The 27,479-nt window shown below is 35.0% G+C and overlaps 1 protein-coding gene across 1 annotated transcript in view; it reads left to right on the top strand.

Moving 5' to 3' along the window:
- The window catches only part of PACRG (parkin coregulated), a 542,101-nt gene that overhangs the window by 534 nt on the left and 514,088 nt on the right, over positions 1-27,479 (top strand). The window lies entirely within an intron of this gene.

The following is a 27,479-nucleotide window of genomic DNA, read 5'->3' as shown; positions in this document are numbered from 1 at the left end:
TTGAATATACTCGCTCCGAATCAGGGGACACCAGGTTGTAGAGGATGGCTGGCCCTAGGATGGATTCTGAGCCCATATCTAGGGTGGCCTTTGCCAAAAATGGCAGTTACTCGGCCAGTAACAGACGGTGCCCAACAGAGTGTGGAGGTCCAGGCTAGGCTGCTAGAAGGGATCTCGGGCAGCTGATGTACTGTGCCCGTTTCTAAGCACCTTCCTAATAACTCACGGTTTCTAGACCACCTAAATTTACTCTTAAGCTATTTACACAAAGAAGAAAGATCCCCTTTACTTATTGATTCCTAAACTGTCTCACCCAGCAAAAGGCCTTATAGAAGGAGAGTTCTTAGAAATCATAAACTCTCTTGCAAAATTTAACATGTGCTGATGTACAGCTGGGAACATAAACTCATTAATTAACAGTAAGAAATTTCATCAATCAACCTAGAAATTTTTAGAATATCCTAGCATTTCTTCTAACAACACTCTCACAAAATGGCATATTAGAGTACTAAAAGGCAACTTAATAAGAAGTCTATTTCCAGATAGATCTTTTAAACTATTAATTTTAAACAATCCAAGCTTCTGTTCAAGTATCTCTGCCTATTAATACAATTCATATTTCATTTCTACTGTTTTGTGTTAGTAAAAATCAATTATTCTCAATACGATTAGGAGGAAAAGTTTTAAACTGCACACAAATGGTTTGGGTACGTGCATGATAGTTTAAAAAAAAAACTTTTAATTTGGTATGCTACACCAGGTTTTACTACTGAGTAAGCACCTGTCTGGGAATGAGATATTCAATAATAAATGCAGCTTTCAAATTTGTGTAATTTACACTCTGGGAGGATCTGACTTACTGTAGAGCAACTCATTATGTTAAATGAAGAGCATTGCTTCCCAGTGTCACATTATTTGTTTTACGTAAATGTTGCAAACCTAATACCTTATTCCTAAACCACATACTTAAAATACATGAATGAAACAGATCACCTTTAGACTCTGAGGCCAGATTCCCATGTTGCTACACAAAATGAAATTCTGGTTATCAGAATGTGTGTCAGTTGGATTGCAATAGTTAAAATTCTTAGAAATAGACTAAAACTTTCTGCTTGTTGTAACTGCAGTCCTTTTGAATGTATTTCATGTGAATAGGTGGTCATGGGAGTCAATATGACTAATTTATCAGCAACACAGAATACCATAACATTCAAGCTAATTATTTCTTTTTTTCTTCTAAACAGTATATATGATTATAATTTTAGTGATTTTTTTCAATATTATATTTCTTCAAAGACATGTACAACATTGGTCAGATTCTTTTTTTTTTTTTCTAAACCTATATTTATAATCACGTTTTCTTTTTAAAAAACATAGCTTTTCACCTAAAGTCATAATTCAGGAAAATCAAGTATTTCAGTATTGACAAATGTAACAAATATGCTTACAAGACTCAAACAAAAAAATTGATTATGAACCAGCCTTCATTATAAACAGCTTATTTGAAATAAATTATCTTTTTGTTTCCATATACTTAAGGAAAATCCCTTAGTGTAATATTTACGTCTCCTTTGGGATCCTCAAAAGAGGATGAGTCATTCTTTCACTTCATTTAGTGGAAATCATAATTGTTAGATGCAAACATTATTCATCCATCCATTCATTCATTCAATCAACAATAGTTTTTTTGTTTGATTGTTTTTTGTTTGTTTTTTTAAAATCTGAGAACTTGCTCAGCATAGTTCTGGGGATTTGGGATCAGCAAAACAAAGTCTCAGTCCTTAAAACTCCAAGGAAAACCACCACTAACAACAATGGTCAAGTCTTGATAAAAGAGAGAGACTGTTTATACAAACTAACTTCAGTGGTACAGGAAATAAAACCCTTCCTTTTCATATCCAATATTAACATTACAACATTTCTGCCCTCGACAGTGTAGACCTTTCAGCACTACATGGTCAAAATACCCCTCTTTCCTAAGGTTTATTTCTATTCAGAAAATAACATGCCAATCTCCAGCTTTTCTTTTCTTTTTTTTTATAACATCTTTATTGGAGTATAATTGCTTTACAATGGTGTGTTAGTTTCTGCTTTATTAACAAAGTGAATCAGTTATACATATACATATGTTCCCGTATCTCTTCCCTCTTGCGTCTCCCTCCCTCCCACCCTCCCTATCCCACCCCTCTAGGTGGTCACAAAGCACCGAGCTGATCTCCCTGTGCTATGCGGCTGCTTCTCACATGTATATATGTCCATGCCACTCTCTCACTTCGTCCCAGCTTACCCTTCCCCCTCCCCGTGTCCTCAAGTCCATTCTCTACATCTGTGTCTTTATTCCTGTCCCACCCCCAGGTTCTTCAGAACCATTTTTGTTTTTTTTAAGATTCCATATATATGCGTTAGCATACGGTATTTGTTTTTCTCTTTCTGACTTACTTCACTCTGTATGACAGTCTCTATATCCATCCACCCAACTACAAATAACTCAATTTTGTTTCTTTTTATGGCTGAGTGATATTCCATTGTATATATGTGCCACATCTTCTTTATCCATTCATCTGTTGATGGTCACTTAGGTTGCTTCCATGTCCTGGCTAGTGTAAATAGAGCTGCAGTGAACATTGTGGTACATGACTCTTTCTGAATTATGGTTTTCTCAGTGTATATGCCCAGTAGTGGGATTGTCCAGCTTTTCTTAATTGCAACTCCTTGTTCCAAAAGCCAACCCTCAAACCACTTTTCTAGTGTTAGGTCTTGCCATCAGTTCCTCTTTCCAACACTCGCTAATTAAATAAGTCACCATTGCAGTGCACTTCCCCAAAAGACTTGTAGAACTATATCCTAAGGAGGTATATGGAGACTCCCAATGTTTCACTGAGGGTACTTTAGTAATATAAGTATACAAACTTGATCATAGACAGATATGATCAGGTGGGCTGTGCAAGCCAAAATCCTTAAACAGTCATAATCTATGTATGTGAATGCAAAATTGTTTACAAAATAATGATAAATGTAAGTAGCTAGTTTTTTTTTAAATCCCGATGTCAAGTGTTCTTCAACTGTAAGTAGTTCCTTTACTTTACCTCTGTGAAATTGTGGTTGCATTCTGTATAGAAACAAGCAATGACAAAAGTCCTGCAATCAGAGAATAATAATCAAATTCATATTATTATAATGTTTGACTCAAAAGAATGATAGGAGATGCAGAATTTGAAGATTTCCTAGTTTATTTTCCCTTTAAAGGCCTTGTTTGTGGTCTGATAGAACCTATAACCAGAAACCAGTAACCCAGTGTTGTATTGGCTTCTTCTCAACAGATGGTAGTTGCTTTCTGTGCTAACCTACCTTATCATAAAGCAAGTTAGGATATGGGCGTGAGGTTATGATGAATGAGATGCTGACTTCAACTGAAGCTTTATACTACATCTTTCCTTTCCAGTAGACTACAGATGTTTTATGCTCAAAGTTGATGGGAATGGGAGAAATAATTCTTTAATATTACTTTACTTATATAGAAACTTTTGTGCTTACTAATTCGTTCAACACATAAGAGAAATGGTCAGTATTTATAAATTGTATATTAAGATATTGATTTGGCTGCTGTAACAGTGACAAAATAACAATAGTTTTAACTAAGATGGAAGTTCTCTCAGAGTCCAAGTTTGTAGGCAATTCATGGAGACTGGGCACTACTTCCCCATGAGGTAGGTCCAGGGACTTAGGAGCCTTGTATATTCTTGTTTTGCATCCTGCAGGATGATGCGCAGAGTCCAGGTGAGCTCACCATCACCAGGGTCAAATCCCTACTCTCAGGATGGAGGAAATAAGAAACAGAGTGCTTCCTTTTATGAGCATGACCCAGACACAGCACTCCACTTTCATTCACATCCCTCTGGCCAGAGTTTAGTCATAGGCCTATATTTTCCCTTTTTGCAAAAGCCTATGAAAGACTGACCCTTGCAGCAACTCTAGGCCCCCATACCTGTTCCTTCAGGAAAAGGGCTAAGAGTTATATAGTTCCAAAAGGGCATAATCTCCAACACCTACTTCTTGCAAGAGGAGAGAAAAACGAGTAAGGAGCAACCTGCAAGAAAAAGTAGGAAGAAATGGAGAGCAAGCAGCATGTTCCAGAAGCTGCACTCATCACTTTTGCTCAAATCCGTTGCCAAACCTAGGGTTATGGCAACAACCACTTACAGGAGAGGCTGGGAAATGTAGTCTCTGACAGGTAGCTCTGTGTCCAGCTAAAACTTGAGGCATTTCATTACTGTAACAAAAGGAAGAACAGAAATGTGGGGTTTATTTGAAGTGTCCACCGTGAGAGCTAAATATTGCTAGAAAAGAAAAGAAGAGGGACAAGTAAAATAATTACAGTACAAATAAATGCACATCTATGGTAAGGCTTACAAATACCTACGTAGGACAGTGGAAGTGCTAATGACGAAGGGACCAAGTGACAATAACCTCACTGAGACCCTCATTACCTTTTGCCTAGGTTTTGGCAGTATCATCTAAACTGGTCTCTAGACTCCATTCACCAATCAGTTGATTGCCTCAATCAACTATCAGTACTATTACACTTATCCTTCCAGTACAAAGTTCTCTTATTATTGCTGAAAGCTTTTGGAGATCACTGGTTCTTATAGCAAGAAATCATGGTACCTCCACAAGACCAGCGAGGCCTTCTGTGATCTAACCCTATTCTATGGATTTAATTTCATCTCCCACTATTCTCATTTGCTTCCACCAAATTAAACTGTAACTCTTCATTGCTTTGATTTTGCTTGTGTTGTTCCCTTTGCTTCAGTGCCCTTCTCCCTACATATCTGCAAACACAAATCCCTTTAGTCATTAGGTAACAAATGATCACTGACTGTGCCATACACTCTTTTAGGTGCTGGAAATCTAGCGTAAGGAAGAGGCTAAATGCATGCCATCAAGGAGCTTATATTTTTGCAGCCAGCTGAAAGGCCAACTGCTTCAAGATGACTCCCCTAATTCTCTTTCTCAACCAAGATGGAAACTTATTTTTGTTCATTTTTTTCTACCACGTATTAGAGTTATGTCTACCCATGTTTTACCTCCTCAAGTAAATTCCCTGTGAGGGCAGAATCTGTGTCCAAGTCATTTTTTCATCCTAACCACACCTAACAATGCACTCAATAAATATTTGATGAATGAAGGAAAATAATTCTACACTTTTCTGTTATCTCATCGTTTTCCTCCTGTTGTTATAACTGTTATCTGTCTTAGTTTGTTTGTTTTTTTTTAAACCACCCTCCTCCAATTGAGGAGCCCAGAAGTTCCCTTGAAAACTCAGCCAGATGATGACATTGCTCACTTCAGATCCTCAGGTGGCTCATCTTAGTGTAAAGCTGAAGTTTTTAAGCTCCTATAAGGCACTATGTAATCTAGCTGCCATTTCTTCTTTATATGTATAACTTAGTACTTCTCCCCTCCTTCGTTCTGTTCCATCCGCAATAGTTTCCTTGCAGTTTCTTGAATATACCAGTTACACAGCTGCCTCAGTACCTCTGCCCTTCCCGTTCCCTCTGCCTGAAATATATTTCCCCCTACATATCACCATCTCTTGATCCTTCAAAGATTTGTTCAAAAGACTAACTTTTTAGTGAGGCCTCTCCGACTATTTAAAAGGTCAACCCCTTAATAACCCCCTCCATCCCTGTTTCAGCACACCCATCTTCTTTCCCTTTGTTGTATTTTTCCATAGACACTGATCACCCTCTAATATTAATCTAGTTTATCCTATGTCTTCTTCCACTACAGAATAAGCTCCTTGAGGGCAGGGAATTATTACTGTTTCACTCACTGCTGCATCTCCAGCTCTAGAAAAGTTCCTGGCACATAGTAGGAGCTATTATTTTTTGTCAAATGAATTAATGAATGACCATGTTTTATACTATAATTAGCAATCATCTTCAAATTAGCAACTTCAAGGAAATGCGAATGGTGTTAAATAAGTATAAAATATAGGAATGAGAATAATTTACAAACGTTTTATGCCATTTATAATTAGCTTCTTATTAAAGTTATACATGCCCATTGTAAAATGTTTAAGTGGCTTGGCTTAGTAAAGCTCTCTCCTATTTAATATTACGGGGAAAATTTTAACCTTTTTTTTCGCTAGTCCTCTTATAATTTCAATGTTTTATTTTAAAGCTTTACTTCATCTTAATTCATTTTGGTTTAAGAAGTGAGACATAAATTTTATTATATTTTTTCCAGATTGGTCAGAAGTTGTTACATTACCTTTCACATATGGGTAAACTGGATTATAAAAAAAATCTGCCTATTTAACTTGAATGTTCTGCCAGTGCTATATGTATATTAATGACAGTGGCTTTGTGTGTGCTTTAATACGTGACAGGGCTCGTCATCTCTATTCCATTTCTCTTTCTAAGCAATCCTATGAGGAGTCAGGGCAGACTTTTTTTTTCCACTTAGCATATAAATCTCAGACAATTGAATTTTTTGTTGTGGGTCACCTATTAAATGGCAGAGCAAAGCATGTATGCTGTATTACTAGATTTTTCTAACTGAGAACAATCCTCTCTTGATCACTTCTTTTAGACTTTGGTAGATGCATAACATGCAAGTGGAAAATGTACACATATCACTTGATAAATATTAAACCAAACACACTGGTGTAGCCAGAACCCAGATCAAGAAACCTTACCAACACCACAGAACCCCTTCAGGACCTTTCCAGTCACTGCCCATATACACCCCAAGCTAACCTTATCCCAACTTCTGTCAACAGATTTCTGCTTATATTTATGGAATCATAGAGTATGTAGTTGTTTTATGTCTGACTTCTGGGATCACCATTGTGAAATTCACCCACATTACTGCATATGGTCATAGAGCCTTAATACTCATTTCTTTCTACTATTTTCACGTGGGAATATAACATAATTTATGGATCCATTCCTGTGTTGATGAGTATTTATGCAACTTCTAGGTTAAGACTTACAAATAGTGCGACTAGGAAAATTCTAATATTTTTTTTAAACTGAGGTATAATTGATGTACAATATTATATAAGTTTCAGATGTACAACATAGTGATTCACAATTTTTAAAGATTATACTTCATTTATAGTTATCATAAAATATTGGCTAAATACCCTGTGCCAATGTCCATTCCCTGTGCCAAGGACTATGTCCTTGTAGTTTATTTAGTTTATACATAGTAGCTTGTGCCTCTTAATCCCCTACCCCCACTTTGCTCATTCTCCCCTTCCCTCTCCCCACTGGTAGCAACTAATTTGTTCTCTATATCTGTGAGTCAGTTTCTTTTTTGTTATATTCACTAGTTTGTTTTATTTCTTAGATTCCATGTATAACAGACAATATTCCATGTGATAACAGGCAGTATATTGCTTTCTCTGTCTGAATTATTTCACTAAGCATAATACCCTCCTGGTCCATCCATGTTGTTGCAAGTGGCAAAATTTCATTCTTTTTTATGGCTGAGTAGTAGTCTATTGTATATATGTACCACATCTTTTTTATCCATCCGTCTGTTGATGGACACTTAGTTTGCTTCCATATCTCGGCAATTGTAAATAATGCTGCTATGAACATTGGGATACATGTATCTTTTGGGATTAGTGTTGTCATTTTCTTCCAGTATATACCCAGGGTGTAATTGCTGGATGATATGGTAGTTCTATTTTCAGTTTTTTGGTGAACCTCTGTACCGTTTTCCACAGTGGCTGCACCAATTTACATTCTCACCAACAGCATACAAAGGTTCCTTTTCTCCACATCCTCGCCAGCATTTGTTATTTACGGTCTTTCTGACGATAACCATTCTGACATGTGTGAGGTGATATCTCGTTGTTTTGATTTGCATTTCTCTGATGATTAACAACGTTGAGCATCTTTTCATGTGCCTGTTGGCCGTTTGTATGTATGTCTTCTTCAGAAAAATGTCTATTCAGTTCTTTTGCCCATTTTTTAAATTGGGTAAATTTGCTAAAAAAAATAAAATAATGCTAAATCTATGTCAAACAGCATACTGCCTGTATTTTCTTCTAGGAGTTTTATGGTTTCTGGTCTTACGTTTAGGTCTTTAAACCATTTAAAATTTATTTTTGTATGTAGTGCAAGAAAATGTTCTAATTTTATTTTTTTACATGTAACTGTCCAGTTTTCCCAGCACCACTTATTGAAGAGACTGTCTTTTCTCCATTGTGTATCTTGCCTTCTTTGTGATAGATTAATCTACCATAAGTGCATGGGTTTACTTCTGGGCTCTCTATTCTTTTCCATGTATCTGTGTGTCTGTTTTTGTCTGTTTGTTCGTTTGTTTGTTTTTGCCAGTATCATACTGTTTTGATTACTGTAGCTTTGTAGTATAGTCTGAAGTCAGAGAGCATAATACCTCCAGCTCTGTTCTTCTTTCTAGTACCTATTTTTGGACAACATGTGTAAGAATGTCCAGGTTGCTGGGTGCTAGGGTTTGCATATGTTTGCTTTAGCAACTATATAAAAAACATTTTCAAAATTGATTTTTCAAATTTAGACTCCTGCCAGCTCTGAATAAGAGTACCATTTGCTCTATAATATCATCGATAACTACTATTTTCTTTATTTTGCATTTTAGGTATTCTAGTGGGTGTATAATGTTATCTCATTGTGGATTTAATATTCATTTTTATTCTGACTAATGGAGTTTAAGAGTTTTTAATTTATTTATTGGCCATTTGGTTATCTTTTGTGAAGTGCCTTTCTAGACTTTTGCCTCCTTTTCTCTTGGCTTGATTGGGTGTATTTATTTGTAATGATTCTTACTCTTCATATTTTATTCTAAATGATATAAAGCAATTGTCAAATACATGTATTGCAAGTATAGTTTCCCTGTCAGTGAGTTTCCTTTTCATTCTCTTAATGGTGACTTTCACCCTCCTCTTTTTAAAATATACATTTGTGGGGAAAAAAATGATCATAAAGATTTTCTTATGTATTTATTTATAATGTTTTCCTCAACCAATTTCAATAGTTTCACAATAAGATACATATACATTGAGACAAAAGACTTTGAGAATAAATTAGAATGATCAGAAGTAAAATAGAACAAACAACAGTGACACAATGAAATAAAATGTAATTAAAGTAGGAAGCTTGAGCTTAAGAAAAGGAGAATCAATTTTTTCATTCATAAGCGTCAGTATATTTATTGATTGATGTTCACATTTCATTCTGAGCTTCTTGGCATCAGAAGGGGCCAAAAGGGGAACATTATACATTTCTCATTATCATAAAAGAAGTAGCCTGCCAATCCCTATAGGGAATTCAAGCTTTCTCTACACTGAGTTCTCAGAGAAATTGATCCTGTAGCATTTTAAATACATGCATCACACCATATCTATATTTTTATTTCTTATTTGAAATACACTAGCCAATTTCATCCACAAAAGACTTCAGTAAGGGCCAGGTAGGTGATGTTAAAATCTATCTTGAGGAACTGGATTTTCCATGAGATTAAATTCACATTGTATATGTTTGTAGGCTTTTGATGGTCCAATTTGATCCAAGAACAGAATTCATAGTGCCTACAGGAGAGTGTAGACTTTGTTTTAACTGTGGTTGTTCTCAGTTCATTTTATGACAGTAGCGAGATGGCTTCTGTTTTTATAAGGTGTCAGAGAGGAAGTGTGTGATGCTATGAGACCACAGCTCCGAATGGCCTGAAAGAGGCTAGAAAGACTTCTCAAAGGGAATCTTGTGTGGTGAAATATAAAAGATGAGGGGGACTGAGGGGAAGAGTTAGGGGCAGTAGGAAAAGGCTCAGAGACAAGACAGACCAGGCTTCCTGCTCACTCAGTTTTCAATCTTTATTTTATGCTTTCTTTGCCCAAAAGAATTATGTCATAAAGTCTATTCATTATATATATGTTTAAAATTCTTTAAATTGTATATATTTTATAGAATATATAAGTAAAGTATATATGTACTTTATGAAAAATGTATACATAATACACATTTATATAGCTTGCATATTTAGCTTGTATTGTGTATAATTATAATACCTTATATGAAATTGTACAGATTCCTTCTAACTTGCTAATATTTTACATGTCCTTACAAACTCCTCTTGTGCATTTAAAAAACCTCATAAAATTCTGTTCTCTGAATGTGCCATAATTTCTTTCGTAATTCGCTCAGGTTGCTTTCAGTTTTTTGCTATTATACATAATGACAAAGTTAATATTTTTATATAATTTTTCTTTATTTTAAAATATCTCTTTGAAATATAATTTCTGAAGTAGAATTACTGAATCAGAGTTCTTCAGAATCTGAAGACTCTGATGAAGGTTTGATCTATACCACTCCCTGCAATGCTTGACTCTGCCTGTTCTACTCTCTCCTTGTGGCCTGAGGCAAAGGCCTGAGGTTTCTAAGTACCCCAGCCCTGCCGGCTATCCACCTTCCCCACCTGCAGCATGTTGAGGGGATCAATATCTCAGCACCTCTGAAACCCATTCATAATACATATTATAAATGGATTTGAAACATCTAAGACTGTGGTTCACAGATTGCAAATTGTAATCACCTGGGTAGCTAAAAATACTGATTTCTAGGTCCATCCTCTAAGATTCTGATTTAATTGTTCTAATTGTGTCTGTAGTTGATTTAATTAGCATTTAATAGAGGTTCAGAAGCTTTAGGGACATAGTATTATGCTATTCAATTTTTCCAAAGACATTTATTTATTAAGCAGTGTTCTATTCCTTGCTGATTTGTGTTATTCTTTTATTGTATTATAATTATACATAATAATCAGAGATACTTCAGAGGAAGTTTTAACCAGTGTAACACAGTTTAAACTATCATAACTCGGTAATATGTTTAGAAACTGGTGAAGCTAATCTCTCCTGTTAATTCATATCCATAATGTTGATCTTTAATTTTAACATTTTACCAGTTTAGTATTCCAGATGATCTTTTAATAATATACAAAACTGAAACATCCCTTTGAAACTGCAAGGATCATATAAATCACTTGGAAAAAAAATTATCATGTTTTAATAGTCTTCACTTGTAGTAATATATTTTATCACTTCATGTTTATAGGTGTATGTTTTCCTAAGAATATTTATATTTATTTTATATCCAGCCTCTTTTAATCTAATAACATTCCCATTTAATCTCATGTTTTATTTTAATCATGTTTTTCTACATTTTGAACAATGTAAGTATACACATAAGTGTGGAAAATAGGCATGTATTCATCTAGATTTTATAAAGAATAATGTTTTGTTATAATAATGTCATATTCTTTTAAATAAACTTCTAGTCTTATAGAAAAATAAATAGATCCTTGCTAAAGGATCCTCATTCCTTCTCCATCCCTCCATCCTTCCATCCCTAGAGATAACCAAGATCCTAAAGTTTGTGTATATCACTTCCAAATATAAGTGGTTCATATGTGTATGCTATGCATCCATACGTTTTGTAACTCTCTATGTGTGTGTGTGTGTGTATAATTAAAATCTGGGCATTGTTCTTGCCTTTCCACCTGAGCTATTCTGTGCATATTTCTGTAATGCCTTTGAGCTCATATTCAATTCATAAACAGGGGAATAATGTCTGTATAAGTAGGAGGTTCATATGTAATCTTCCCCAAGTTTTTAATATTTTGTGCCAAGTAAGAGCAGCTAATTGAAAAGTATTCTAACAGCTAAATGCAGCATGATGACAGAGTGTACAAAGTAATACGAAGTAATGCCCAAAGTACCAACTTCTCCTGGTTCTGTTTGTGTTCTTGCTCTTAGAAGTATTGATACTTAGTATGAAGCAAGCTCCATCTTTGTACATCCTTACAGCACCTCCTATCATCATTTTCTTTAAAGGTACAGCACTATATTTACTCCAGGATTTCATTTTCAAAGGTTAGAAATTTAATAATTTTAACTATGCTAGTACATTTTTATCAGAATGATTAATATGTGCTCTGGTTATAAAGTCGCAGAGATTTTTATGAGCTTCTTAAACATTATTTTTCCCATAATTTTTCCCCATACACCTGATCATTTCTAGTAAGCCACTCTGCAGATCAGTTTGTTTTTCAGGAATATTTGTCCTGTTATAGCAGAAACACTTGTAGGAAATTTGTTTACCTGCTATATCATATTCCATCACATGAACAAGCCGGTTTGTTTATTCATTCTCTTACTGAGGGACTGTTAGGTTTGTACATTGCAGCATCACATCATCCTTGGATAGGACTCTCTGTGCCATATGCCAAAGTTCACCATCTGTGGAATTGTTGGTAGGGAGGTATAGCTCCAACTTCAACTTTAATAGAGTTTGTCAAATTGCTTTCCAAAGTTTTATATTTATACATACATAGTCATATGTATGTATATAACTATATATATAGTTACCAACAGCTGTTTCCCAAATCCTAGTCATTTGGTGATATCAGACTAAAAATGGTGCCAATCTGAAGGACATGAAATGTTATCTTGTTTTAATTTTGTATTTCCCTGATAACTAGTGATATATTTTCTTTTCATAGTTAATCATATGGGCTCTTTCCTCTGTGGTGTGCCTATTTCTAGTCTTTGCTCGTCTTTCCTGTTGGGTTGTCTGTCCTTTTCTTATTGATATAAGAAAGTTCTTTGTATACTCTGGATAGGTACATATTCTGGATATGGACCCAACATATTGTCTCCTAGCCTGTGACTTGTCATTGTACTTTTTTTTTTTTTTGCATTTTCTTTGATGAACAGAAATTATAGATTTAATTTTAAATATTTTTGTTTATCAGATTCTCACATTATGGTTTGTATATTTTGTGCCTAGTTTCAGAAATATTTTTTGATCCTGATATATTGTTTTCTTGCACATGTTTTATTCTTGTAATGTTTACATATAGATTATTATTTAGTCACTAATTCATTTTTTGAGATGAGAGGTAAGGCTTTAATTTGATCTGTTCCATCTGGAGAGCCACCCATCTAGTACCATTTATAAATAGTAAATGGCGACTCTCTAGTCTGTCCTATTAGTCTATTTATCTATCACTAAGCCAGCATCACATGGTCTTAATTTTTGTAGCTTCGTAAATCTTGATATTTAGTAAGGCGAGTTCTCCAAATTTGTTTCCATCCTCTTTGACATTCTTGGTCTCTTACCATCTATAAGAATTTTAGAATAAGTTGTCAAATTTTATGAAAATTATTTTTGAGATTTTGATTAAATTATATTGGATGTACAGAATAATTTGGACAATAGTAATCTATTATTAATTTGCTAAGAGTTTTTGAAAAAATTGTGAGTAGTATTGAGTTTTATCGAAGATACTTTCTGCATGTATTGAGATGATCATAAGGTGTTTCTCCTTCAGTCTGTTAATGTTAACATCATCAGGCATTCTAATATTAAATCATTCTTACATTCTTGTACATTATTTAATCATGAGATGTTTAGCTTAAAAAACAAGTATAAATTATTGGTATCTCTTTCATTTATCAGGGAGCTAAATCCTTCCCAGCAAGCCACAACAAGTCCCTTATATTTATTTATCCAAAATTAGGTATTAACGCCATGGTAGTGTCTTAGCTCAGTCTGCCATAACAAATACCACAGACTGGGGGGCTTAAGCAACAGAAATTTACTTCTCACAGTTCTGTAGGATGGGAAGGCTAAACTCAAGGTGCTGGCCAATTCAGTTCTTGGTGAGAGCTACCTTCCCTGCTTGCACATGGTCCAACTTCTCATTGTGTTCTCACATGTCCTTTCCTCTGTGCATGCAAGCACTCATACTCTTTTTATAAAGCTGCTAATCCCATCCTAAAGGACCCACCCTCATGACCTAATCTAACCCTAATTACCTCTCAAAGGCCTCATCTCCAAACACCATCATCTTGGGGGTTAGGGCTTCAACATATGAATTTTGAGGTACACAAACTTTCAGTCTATAACAGATGGGGAGATGGGATTGCTAAGTTTTACTCATCCTTTGGGGCAAGAGGAGGAACCTACCTTCCTAGAGTTCTTTGCTGCTAGAACAAAATGATGTTTCTATAAACTAAAACTGTCCCTTGGGAAGAAAATTAACACTATGTATACTATGCTTTCATTCTGCAAAAATAATTTATTGGATTTCAACATGTTTTCCTTTTAAATAGTGTGTTTTTGAGAAATTATTTTCATTATAAAAATGAAAACTTATGTAGGGTTTTAAGAAAATTCCTAAAAGAGAAAAAAGAAAATAAATATCAAACCCCTTTTACTAGAGTTAATCACTCTTGAATTATTCCCAAAAAGCATCACTACGTGCTTTTGAGTAAAATTGTAGTCATCATATCATACAGACATTGTTAATATATTTAAAATTTTACTATCTGCCGTTATATCCTCGTTGCTAATTTATGCCTTTTTTTCTTCATTAGGTTTACTTATGGTTTGTTTTGCTCTTTTTTTTTCTCTCTCTTCATACACTGTCTTCTGAATTTATATACTAATTCTTCTGGTTTTGACAACAGATTTTTTATTTCTACTCTTGCATTCTCTTTCTCTTGATCACCCTTATAAAAAAATTTTACTGAGTTTTTTATTGGAATATGTATTTCACGGCTTTCTTTTAAAACACCTTTATTTGAAGAATGCCCTGGTGGTCCAGTTGTTAGGACTCTGAACTTTCATTGCTGGGGCCCGGGGTTTGATTCCTGGTCAGGGAACTAAGATCCCAGAAGCCAAATAAATAAATAAAATGCCTTTACTTTTAATAGATATTATTGGTCTTGCTATTAAAAAAAACATGTAATTTTATTTTTGCTTTCCTCTTTTGTATGATTGTTGTTTGTGAGGGATTATTTTCCCTGTTGGTTGGGGTTTTATGGTCATGTTTTGATCATGATTTTTTTTATTAGTAGATTCGTTGCTTGATGGTTATATACTTTGGTTTCTACAGTTTTAGCCGTTTGGAGTTTATTAAAGTTATTGGTCTAGAATAGGATCATTTTCTAGAAATGGTCTATGGAAACTTGAAAAAATACTTTTTTTGTCTATACTTATTCTGGATTGTTAATTCCAGATAATTTGTCTAAGAGCAGAAGATTACAAAGAACCTCTGTATAAAAGTATTGTTACTATTTTATGTTATGGTATGAGTGATAACGATTAGGTCCAGCTTAAACAAACTCAAAATAGGCAGATATGTTTTGGTATTTCTTCCTGTTTATTTTCTGTATTCCTATTTAATAGTCCATGAGACAGTAATTTCTCCTAGGTTATCTAAACTGTTTGAAGATTTTAAAAACATAACTAACTGCTAAAATCCACTTATATCATTAAATGTTTATGGCTCTTGTGATTTTGATCAGTAAGGAGAAAAATACAAAAGAAAACTAGTTACAAACAATAACCAGAAAATAATGGAGAAAACCACGTCAAGATGTATCTTTTGATTCCCCTTAATTGTGTCAGAGGACCTAGCAAATTCCTGCTTTGGAGTTCTGAAAATGACCTAACCATGGGTCACAATCTTTACTCATACTTATTTGAGGGATCTAGAGTACTAGAACCTGTCTATAGTATTTCAATTATTTTATTTTCTGGAAAATATGTATTTATATTTCAGTGTGTATATTTCATATTTAAGTCCTTAAAATGAAATTTTAAATAGAGGATTCAGGAAGACCTATTGGTTTTGCTTCTGCTTCCTTAATAATAATTAAAAATCCAGCTGTTACACTGGAGATGGGGGAGGGGGGATGGTGCAGACTCATTATTAATCAGTAACCATGTATTGGTGTGAAGCACACTGAAGTTTAATACATAGGATGACCGTTGATTTTGTAGGACCTGGAAAGTGAGGCAAGAGTCATTTAGGTTTGGTATTTGCGATACAAGAATTGAAACTGAAGCGAGTGTAAGATAATTCAGTTAGTCTGTGGTAGAGTAGTGTTATGTTCACAGATTTACTTTTAAGTTTTCCATATACATTTAAGAATCATAGCCTAAACAAAAATTTCAGATATTATTATACATGAATTTACTTATTTACCAAAATTACTATCATTTAGGGAAAAGCATGTGACTTGATTATATTATAAATAATAATTATGTCATGTAAATAATAATTTATATTATAGAAGTATCTTCCTAAAGCAATTCAAGTTAAGGTCATTGTTGTAGCATAGACTAGAGAAAGTAAGACTAGAAAAAATATGCTTATATAATAAATGCGAAATAAAGTAACACGTACAAGATAGATCATGGTTAACTACCTTCCCTTTGTGGTTTTTACTTAGAACAGAATCCACAGAGAAATATATCTCACAGACTGTCTGTTCTAAATCAAAGTAGATATGAATAAATTGTCCCCGAGACAAACAGTAAATCCTTTACCAAATCTTATGTGTCCTGCACTTTGTATTTAAAAAAAAAATTATTTTACATGATAGAACTATAACTTTATTTCAAAGTTAAGAAAAATTGTTTTCACATGAACATAAGATATTATTTTAATTTAACACTGTATTATACTTAAACATATTTTAGAATTTATATAATGTAGTGATTATTGACATAAAACAGCAACAGTTGTATAAAATAAATATTAGTACTTTTAAGCAATAATGAGGGATGCCTCTGTATATGCTTTATTTCCCTTTGGAATTTCTTGAGTAAATGATGTATCATATTTACTCATGATTACACTAGATCATATACACATTCACCAGGATTTACATACACAAAATTATCTCTTGTCACTTTTAGGAGTAAATGAAAATGTTTTTAAAGAAATTCATCAAATATAGCTTTCATAAGATAAGCATGAATTTTCAACGGCCAATGTCTTATAACTCTTTGTCCCTGTGCCTCTCAGCACTTTGCACAGCGTTCTAGACATCAGAGATGCTCAGTTGTATTTCTTGTTTAAGCCTACCTTATTTTGTGAAAGTAATTCTACTGCAAATGTCCATCTACACCTGTTATACATTTCCTTCTTATTCATCACCTATAGAAAAAATATAGGTGACTGATTGATAAGAACTTCTTTATAGGTAAAAGAGACCTTCTCTAGGTCACATTCGGCCTTCTATTTATATGAAAAGAAGCTACTTTGAATTGAAACTTGTCAACACTTGATACTTCGAGAAAAATCACAGGAATGGTGTTTTAGATTAGGACCTATAAAAACCAAAGGACTCAAAAACCTTGGGAGCATCTCAAGGGCATGAATCAGCACCAATGTATTGCATATATTGGACATGACTGAAATACTTCCAGTGACTTACGTAGTACAAACACGAGGTTTATCCAGAGCTAACACTGGCAAACCCAGAATCAACCAGATTGATTCAGTCAGGGTAGGACTTAAGATGAGACAGATCTGGGAGACAGCGTAACAGGATTCAGCTGAGCCAGCCAAATATTTGAGTCAAAATCCAAATCTACAGTCCCAAAGACCAAGACCCAGACCCAGGCAAAAAAGCTTAGGAACAGGAGGCAGGAGGCTCAGAGAAGCCATAAAGGTACTTGAACCCTTAGTGTCCTGTTGGGAGACGCACAGGCTAACATCGCCCTCTGGGAAGGATGGAGAGCATTCTGGAGTGCAGATGTTAAGCATGCTGAAAAATTGTGTCCACTGTCAGGCTCCTGTGGACAAGTTCAGTTGCACTTTAACTTTTACTATTCTGTGAAATAGTTGGCCTGACTTGTTAATTTTACTCTGCTTTGAAACCATAGATCTCACCTCTATCCCTGTTCAGTCATCCACAAGTAATAATAAGTGACATCTGTCAGTAATGAAAGTAGGTTGGGGTGAATCTGCTGAAATATATTAAAGTATTGGAAAACAAACTCAGAACTTACAATGAGTTTATGGTGAAGAGCCATATAATCTTTTCATTGTCAGTTGCCTTTCAAAACGAAAATTATTTCTTAAAGTGTCAGTGTGATACATGCGCACAGTTGATAGATAAAATTGTGAGAATAGCTTATCAGGACTTAACCAGTCGCTAGCCTATGCCTGCTCCCACCATCCGACCCCAGGCCCATACTCCTTCAGTTCTACCTCTTAACTCTTTCTTATTTTAAATATTTTAATGCAGTTATTTCAAATGTGGAAATAATGTACTACTGTATCTTTTCTTAAAAGAGTTTAATTGAAGTACTGGCAATAAACTACATAAAGTATAGAAGTGGATACATTTTGGCATACACATACAGCTGTGAAGCCATCACAACAATCAAAATACTTGTCCATCACCCCCAAGTTTCCTGTGCCTCTTTGTAATCCCTCTCTCTCTCTCGTTCTCCTACCTCTGCTTTCTGTCACTACAGATGAGTTTGACTTTAATTATACAGAATATACTCTTTTTTACCTGGCTTCTTTTTCAGTCAGCATAATTATTTTCAGATGCATCCATGTTGTTGCATGTATTGATACTTCATTCCATTTTATTGCTAGAAGTATTTCATTCATATGAATATAGCACAGTTTGTTTAAGCATTCACCATTGGTGAACATTTGAGTAGTGTCCAGTATATGGCTGTTAAAAACGGCTGTTATGAACGTTGGTGTACGAGTGTTTGTAAGGATATGTGTTTATCTCTCTTGGTTAAATACCTAAGAGTGGATGAGCTGCACCAACTGTCAAGAAGTAGAGAGGATCAAAACCATTTCATGTCAGCCTTACCCCCAGCTGGGACTTGAAGTTATTAATGGAAAGATAAGTTCATCCTTGTCATCTTTGAGGCATTCGAAAGATCTCACAGAGTATGTACAGTATAAGCCTGCTTATTACATGAGGATTGTTCTCTTAGGCCTGTAGTATTTACATGGAATAAAAGAAAAAAAATAATTGTTATTTCTTATTTTAATAAGTGTAAATTGTATCACTGTGTACAGCACGATTGTCATAATCTGAAAACATCCATCATTGATTTATATATGGTATTAAGTATATAGTCTTCATAATTTTCTCCACTAAATGTATTAATGTTCCCACTCACTGCCTCCATTACAGGTTATCCAGAAGATAATATTTAAGATCTCTCATTAAAAACTATGGTAGTTAGTGCTTTAACATTTTGCTTCATTTGTTGAGACTATACATAAAACTCAAATTTATATCTGCCTTCATTTATTTTCTTTCAAAGATATCTTAGGAATCCTTCACATTCTATAAGGAACCATAAATTTATTTCAGGCAAGGATCAACAGCTAGCTTTCACACTGACCTAGATGCACATATGCAATTTAGTCAGTGAATTTTGAAAATTTGAACGATAGCACATTAAACTGGAATAATGAACTAATAAAAATTTTTATAGCATTCAGAAAAATTATTTCTTAAACATTCACACTGTCATTTTACTCATTAAAATTATTCTAGGATCGTAAGTTAGATCATGAATTCCTAAGCCTTGGAAAAAAATCAGCAGATCTTTTGTGGTGATCAAATGATTTGACCTGACTGCAAGATAACAAAATCCTATTTCGGAAAGCCAGACAAGGCATTTGTAACTAGATTATCCATCTTCAGCCAAGAGAGTAAAATTCTCGGAAAATCTTTCATGTGGCGTCTGTAATTAATGCTCTTCACATGTTAAATACTATGGTTTGTCACAATTGAAGTTATTACCTTCATATAGTCTCTGTCAGTGTTTGACACTGGTTTTAAACTTGCAAAGCTCCAAATGCTTCATCAGCAGATGGAAAGACTACTACAATTTCAGAGGGTTTTCATGGAGATTAAATGAAATATTACAGTGAAACAGACACGTACTCAGCAACATGGGAATCAAACGTAGTAAGTGCTCAGAAGATGATTTTTCCCAAATCTGCTGACATGTAATTGGCCTGTCCTATACACCAGACCTTTTCAAGGATTTTATAGGATTCTAATCTCCTTGATGCTTTAGCCACTCGTGGTAGTAAGTTATGTGCTGAGGAAGGCATATTAATGCCGAGTCACTAAGGTACTATTTCGTGTTTGCCTAATCACCTCATTGGCCTTTACCTTGTTTTACAAATGCACTTAATTCAGTAAGGAAGATTGCTTCTCCTAAAGTTTTTATATTAGTGAAAAGTGGTTCCAAGCCATATACATTATTTTTATTTGGATTATATGTATGGTTCAAGCACTTTTATAATTTTTTTCATTTTTTACTTCTTAGGAAGCACTTTAAAACTAGCATAACGTCTAACCATGTTGGTATTTTCTGTTTTGTTATAGTTAGTGAGGATAATCCTTATGTTTTAAGTAAATAATAAAAATCTAAGTAAAAATGTTCACATCTAAGGATTTTATATTGTGATTTGGCAACTAAATGCATTAATCCAAACAGAGATTATAGAGATTATTCACATTCCCATTTTGTTTAAACATCTGTGACTAATTGTCATTTGTTTCTGCTTTAATTCAGTTCAGCTGCTATAATTAAATGATGCCATTCATCTAGCAGCAGTCCTGAAATCTTTTCTATCTTTGCAAAACAATAAAAAAGAATAAGAGTTTTCTATAAAATTCAGTTAGAATTTTTTCTTTTAAGTTTTTAGTCTTCATCTTAATTGTGAATATCAAATAGCGCCTCTCTGAGTGATATGGGCTAATTTCAAATTTCTCTAAATCTCAAATATACTCTTCATTTTCCCTAGTCTGGACCTAAATTGCTCTGCTTGCATTTGTAATCAGAAATTGATTGGGTTGCTGTGGAAACTGGAAAAGTGTATTGCGGGTTGAAGAAAAATGGAGGTAGAACAAGTACTGTCATCATACTTGTCTGCCATCCTAAACGCTGCCTGTCATTCTCAACAGTACATTGATAAAATCTTCACCCTCCCACCCCAAAATGCTTCTCGTCAGAATACTGTGGTCAGTATTAACCCTCTGGATTGATTTTTTTTAACACCAAATGCCTTTGTTACATATTCAATTTGTTTTCACATTGAACTATTTTTTTACACAAAATGAAATGTTTTCATTTTATTCATACCTATAAGACACATCATAGAAAAAATATGAAACAATAAAATGTTAGTTATTGAGAAGCCAATCATCTGAAACATTTCAACTGCTGACCAAGAAGACATAAAACTAACGCAAAAAATTCAGTTGAAGAAAGAATTTTTAACATCTCATAATAAAGACAGCCTAGAAGAAGTGGAGGTCTATTTTACATACAGCAAAAAGGCAATGTATGCCTTTTACCATGTGAAAGAAAAGCTGAACTCTAATTGTCTTTAAAGGTTTGTCTTTTGTATGAGAATTGACAAAGTGAATATTAATGAAAGAAATGAGGAGAAAAAGGAGAAGAGCAAAATGGCCTTCAGCAGAGGCAGGAATTATGGGGATGAGGAGTGATGATAAACCAGCATATTCCAGTGGTACACATTTCCATTAACACGAACAACTTTTCTGGAGACTTCCATTGGTTCCCTGATTTCAACGAGAATAAATTTAGAAAGTTATGTGTGACTTTTAAAGTTCAAAACAAAATATCCCAGTCCCCCATAAATCTTAGGAAACCAAGGATTCATAAAAGACCAACCTGCTAAAGAAGGTTAATGGAACAGAGCATCTGTAAACAATAAGCCCCTGGTTGAAAAGAGACAGTGTGGTGGCACACTTCAGCTCTAGAGTGTCAGGGAAAAGGAAATTGTGGTACTTAACTTTAGTTCTATTTTTATAAATAGTGCCAGACCCTGAACAAATAAATCTGCTTTAGCAGAAAAATATTAAAATATATAATATATGCGACATAGTCTAAATGATGTATTACCTAATTTATGTACTGTTGAGTACATGTTGCATGCTAGGTACTTGGACCCTAGTGTTGGGCACTTCATTCCACTATATACTTCAGAAAGAAGTTTGAAACCATATGTGTGTTTTGTATAGGGGTAAATAGACTGTATCTTTAGAAGTGTGTTCTTGTCTTCCTGTTAAGAGCTAAGACAGGCAAAAAATATAGAGAAGTTTCCAAGTACTAGTCACCCTGATGCACAGTTGAAATTGGTTTCACAATTTAGATTTGTTACTCAGTAAGTTAAGCCAAGGGGAGAAAAACATCTGTCTAGATACATGTACTATACTGTATGCTTTTTGTTATTTTTGAATAGGTAATAGATTAAACAGGTAATTAATAGTAGCTTAAAAATCAGATGGGCATACACTAAAAGTCTTTCTATCCATTTCTCCTTTACCGAGGCAGCCAGATATTTGTGTGTCTTACAGAAATATTTTATGCCTTTTAATCAAATATGTATGTTTTTATTCATTGTTGTCATACTTCTTAATTTGAGCAAATCTGAGGTTTGTGTAGGATGACACTACAGTTTTATTTTGTTTTTCTCTCATTTATAACCAGGTTGAACAGCTTTTCATTTGCCTATTGGCCATTTGAATATCTTTTTTGTGAAGTGCTCATTGGACTGTCCTCATTTTTCTATTTGGTGTCTGCTTATTGATTTCTGAGAGCTCTTTATATACTATAGGTCTTTAGATCTTTTATTGGCTATATGTTCTGTAAATGTCTCCTCCCCTTCTGTGGCTTGTCTTTTCACTCAATTAGTTGAGTCTTCAGATAAGCAAAACATTAATTTTAATGTCAAATTTGGCAATCTTTTCCTTCATGGTTAGTACCTTCTTTGTCTTAAGAAATCATTCCCTATCTTGAGGCTATAAAAATATCCTTATTTTTCCCATTTAGATCTACAGTCCACCTGTAGTCAGTTTTTGAGTAAGCTGTAAGGAAGGATCTGGTTTCATTTTGTCAATCTGCGTATCTGGTTGACACAGCACCATTTTCTGAAAACACCACCATTTCCCCATGGCTGCACAGTGCAAGATAAAATACTCATATATGCTTGGATTTGTTTCTGGACTCACTGTTCTGTTCTACTGTCTTATGTCTTGCTCATTGTAAGTTTATATTGTGTGTTGTTATGCAGAAATGTAAGTCCACCAACATTTTTCTTCTTCAGGAGTGACTAGGGTGTTCTTGGTCCTTAGAATTTCCATATAAAGTTTGTCAAGTTACAGAAAAAGAGTTTGGATATTTATATGGATTACAGTGATATGTCAGTGGTGACAATTAGCATCTTTATTATGTTGAAACTTCTAAGCCATGAATGTGGTATATCACTCACTATATAGGTCTCCTTTAATTTCTCTTTATAAAGTTTTATGATATTCTCTATAGAGACCTTACATATATTTCTTGATATTTATTCCTTAGTACATTTTAATGCCAATATATATGGTATGGTTTTTGACATTATTTTCCAATTTTTGACGTGTACAATTATTTTTTTCTACAGGAAACTTGTGAAACTTGCTTATTAATTTTAATAATGTATGTGTTGAGTTTTAGGACTTTTTGCATACATAATCATATGTGATTGAAAATTTTTTATTTCTTCTTTTTCAATCCATGTAACATTTTTCTTATCTTGCTGGATTAGGTTGGCCTTCTAGTTCATTGTTGGATGGATAAATAATAGTTGCCATCCTTGCCTTCTTCCTGATTCCACAAAGAAAGCCTTCAGTATTTCATGATAAGGTGTAATATTTGTTATAGTTTTACCTTAGGTTCCCTTGAGATTATTGCAATTTACTTAAAGTTTCTATCTTAGATATTGATTTTATAATTTTATATTTATTGAGATGATCATATGCTTAGAATCAGTTTACTAATATTTTGTTTATGAATTGTATATGTATGTTAATAAATGATATTGCCCTATAATTTTCCTTTTCACACTATCCTTTCTGGATATCTCTATATATTATGAAAATAAAATAAAACTGGTATTAGAAGATTAAGGAACATATAGTTCAATATATAAATATGGCATGTTTGCTATGTATAAATGAAACAGTAAGATATAGTGGCTTGGATGTTAAAGTACCCTAGTTTTACTTTTAGTTTTCTCATCAGACAGCTGTGTACTATTTTGCAAATCATTATTTTCCTTGATCTCTTACCTTCTTTAAATAAGACATTAGAAATGTATTTTTTTAATATTTATTTACTTATTTTATTTATTTTTTTGGCTGTGTTCGGTCTTAGTTGCAGCACACAGGATCTTTGTTGAGGCATGTGGGAATCTTTCATTGTGGCACACAGTCTCTTCGTTGCAGTGCTCGGGCTTCTCTCTAGTTGTGGCGTCCAGGTTTTCTCTCTCTAGTTGTGGCATGGGGGCTCCATAGCGCGTGGGCTCTGCAGGTTGCGGCACAGCACGCCGGCTCGCTCGTTGAGGCACGCAAGCTTAATAGTTGTGGCACGCTGGCTTAGTTGTCCCACGGCATGTGGGGTCTTAGTTACCTGACCAGGAATTGAACCCCCGTCCCCTGCATTGGAAGTCAGATTCTTTACCACTGGACCACCAGGGAGGTCCCAGAAATGTTTTATTTTTAAAACCTCTTCCAGCTCTAGACTCCTGTGATATGCAAACAGTTGATGCTTGTGCATAACTCTAAATATCTATAAAGTTACATTCTTTTCTTTTCTCTTGACTATTGCATTTTTTCAGCCTATGTGTAGGATTTTGAAGTCAGTTTCTATCTGATCTTGAATTGCCCAGTTTTCAGCTAGTTGTTGTATGAGTGATTACTTAGTACATTATATATGGTATTTGTACTGATCCACAGATAATTATAGATCGGGTATGAACTATACTGTAATCATTAAGAACATATCAGAAGCACTATACTGTAATCATTATGAACATGAACAGCAGAGTCAGACTGCTTGGCTTAGAAATCCAGCTATACTCTCTGTTGCTGAGTGAGTTATTTCTCTCTTTCACAGTTTCTCTACCTATAAAATATGATAATCAGAGTACATACCTCATATAGATATGGGGTATAAGCTAATATATTCAAAACATTAAGACCATTGCCTGCTAAACATATGTTAGCTATTTTTATTAGTTTGAGGATGTAGAGGTCTATACCATGACTTGAAAATAAGCCATTTTCTTAGCCTTAAACAAACAAAAAATCATGTATATGTAAAATTTAGAATTTTTTTCAAGAGAAAAATAGTACACATTTTTGAAATCTCGAACATGAATAGTATTTAAGTGTTTTTCACTCAAAAGATGACGTGCTTTTGACCCCCAAAATTCTAAGCTTTAGGGAAGTACTTCACATTTTAGAGTGAAAATAAAAGCCTTCATGTTCCTAGCCATTGAACAAAAATTACGCTACTTCTGCATAAATTGACATGGAATTTCCTTTATTAGTAGTATGAATAAGTGGGTAGAGGAATATTCATTGAATAAGAGAAACAGCTCCCCAAAATAGAGAAATATTCAGATGATTTCCATTGATTAAAATTGATCTTGTTTATAAATTTCTAAGACCAGATTTGAATAAAACAATAAATTGGTCCTACTAGGAGCAAGAATACTTTTGTTAGTTGAGGAGATGTCCTTCCACTTTTCATATTGTCTTCATAAGAGTGTAGGTGTTAGGTTAAGATTTTGGCACCTGAGAGTACATCTAGGTATGGTTTCTATGTTTTGTGAACCATGAGAATTTTCACATTACCTTATGCTTCTGAAAATATTCTTGGCCAGTGAGAAAATATACAGTAATAAAAGGCCCAGATCCAACATCTATAAGAGTAAGAGTTGAGGTGAGATGTAGGAGGAGAAATGGTGGATATCATTCATCTGAGTGAACTTTATAATACACTTATGCCATAATTTTATTTTCTTAGGAACTATCCTCCCAGATTTACTAATAATTATGGTAACAAATGTTTTTTCACCACTTTGACCAGGTCTGAATATACTTTGGAGGACAAGAGACATGTATTTGTTGGATATATAGAGGTAGTAAATCTACTATTCAAGAATCCTAGGTAAATAGAATTACTGAAAATTCACTTAATAGAATGTATGGTTAAGTATGAGCTATTATTTTTGCCTACAATAATATAAATGCAGCTTTAGGTATAGTTTTTGTGTTAACACAGTGTTCTATTAGGTCCTAACACAGTCCAATATTAGGACTATTTTTCTTGAAAATAAACCTTCAAATCTTTATGTGTGTGTCTTAGCTCTGGTTGCCCAGTAGGAAAACCTGAGGCAGGGATTCTTGTGCAGGTAATTTGTGAAGGGAGAGCTTTCACGGGACACCTGTGAAGGGAGTATGTGAAGCAGGAGGGAGAGAGAGATGTGGCTCCAAGGGAAGTCTAGCCTCAGCCTGACCCCATGAAGAGGTTGCACCAAAGGTTCAGTCCTGATTTGAGGCAGGGGAGCGAGGCTTTGTGCACGAGAGCTGTTCACACTCCCTGCAGCCGTCTGGCATGGCTACTGAGCTGGCTAATCCTTGTGGTGGAGCATCACTCACAGGTCCCTCTGGGCGAGACCTCTCCAGTCTCCCAAGCTCAGTCCTCCTAAGAAGGTGGCAGGTGTGTGCTGTCATCTGTGAAACGCCCAGGACCTCCAAAGATTTGTATTTTGCACAAACAGCCTATTACAAAGGTGGGACTTTTGTCACTTCAACATCAATAACTGTTGATGGAGTCCATACTGTGGTGATTAGAGGAAGGAAGTTTCAGGTGGACTGACTGAAGAGTAAGGGCGCACTTTCTGAGGCAAGAATGAGAACTGGATGCTTGAGGACCATAGTGAGAAAAGGGGGCAATTACAGAAGAGCAGCTCAAGGAGATAGATAGGAAAGGACCAGGGCACCAAGAGCCTTGTGGGCAAAGGAAGAATTTAAGGATTATTATTTTTTTCTTTTTTTGCAGTACGTGGGCCTCTCACTGTTGTGGCCTCTCTCATTGTGGAGCACAGGCTCCAGATGCGCAGGCTCAGCGGCCATGGCTCACGGGTCCAGCCGCTCCACGGCATGCGGGATCCCCCCGGACTGGGGCACGAACCCACGTCCCCTGCATCAGCAGGAGGACCCCCAACAACTATGCCACCAGGGAAGCCCTAAGGATTATTTTAAGTGTCAGGCAAAGCCAGTGGAGATGGTTCATGGCTTGACGTGATTGAGGAACCACAAGAAGGCCAGATTGACTGGAGGAGAGTGAAGCAGGTAGAAAGTTGAAACGGTAGGAAAGGAGATGAGAGAATGGGGACTTGGAAAGTGCAGGGATTTGTAGGCCTGTGAAAGGGCTTTAGATTTTACCCTGAGTGGGACAGGCCACTGAAGGATTTTCAGATAATGGTGCCATGGTAATAGAGTCACTCTGGATGTTGTGCCCAGAACAGATTAGGCCTGTGTGGGCAGAAAATAAGACTTTTGCAGTGGTTAGGCATGAAGTGAGGTGACTTGGTTGAGGGTGGTCGCAGTGCATATATGGAAAACTACGTAAATTCACGGTAGATGGCCTGGCTGGCAGCATTTGCTGATGGCTTGGATAGGCAAGAATGGGGAGGGACTTGTGTGAGGAAACAGAAGAGTGGAATCCTATGTGGCTTTCTTTCTGGCCACCTACCCCCACAGGATCCCACCTCCC

Source organism: Mesoplodon mirus (genome assembly GCF_964341445.2).
Source record: "Mesoplodon mirus genome assembly, chromosome: 10".
Lineage (NCBI taxonomy): Eukaryota > Metazoa > Chordata > Mammalia > Artiodactyla > Ziphiidae > Mesoplodon > Mesoplodon mirus.
The sequence above is the reverse complement of the archived record's forward strand: the minus strand, read 5'-3'. Positions and strand labels throughout refer to the sequence as shown.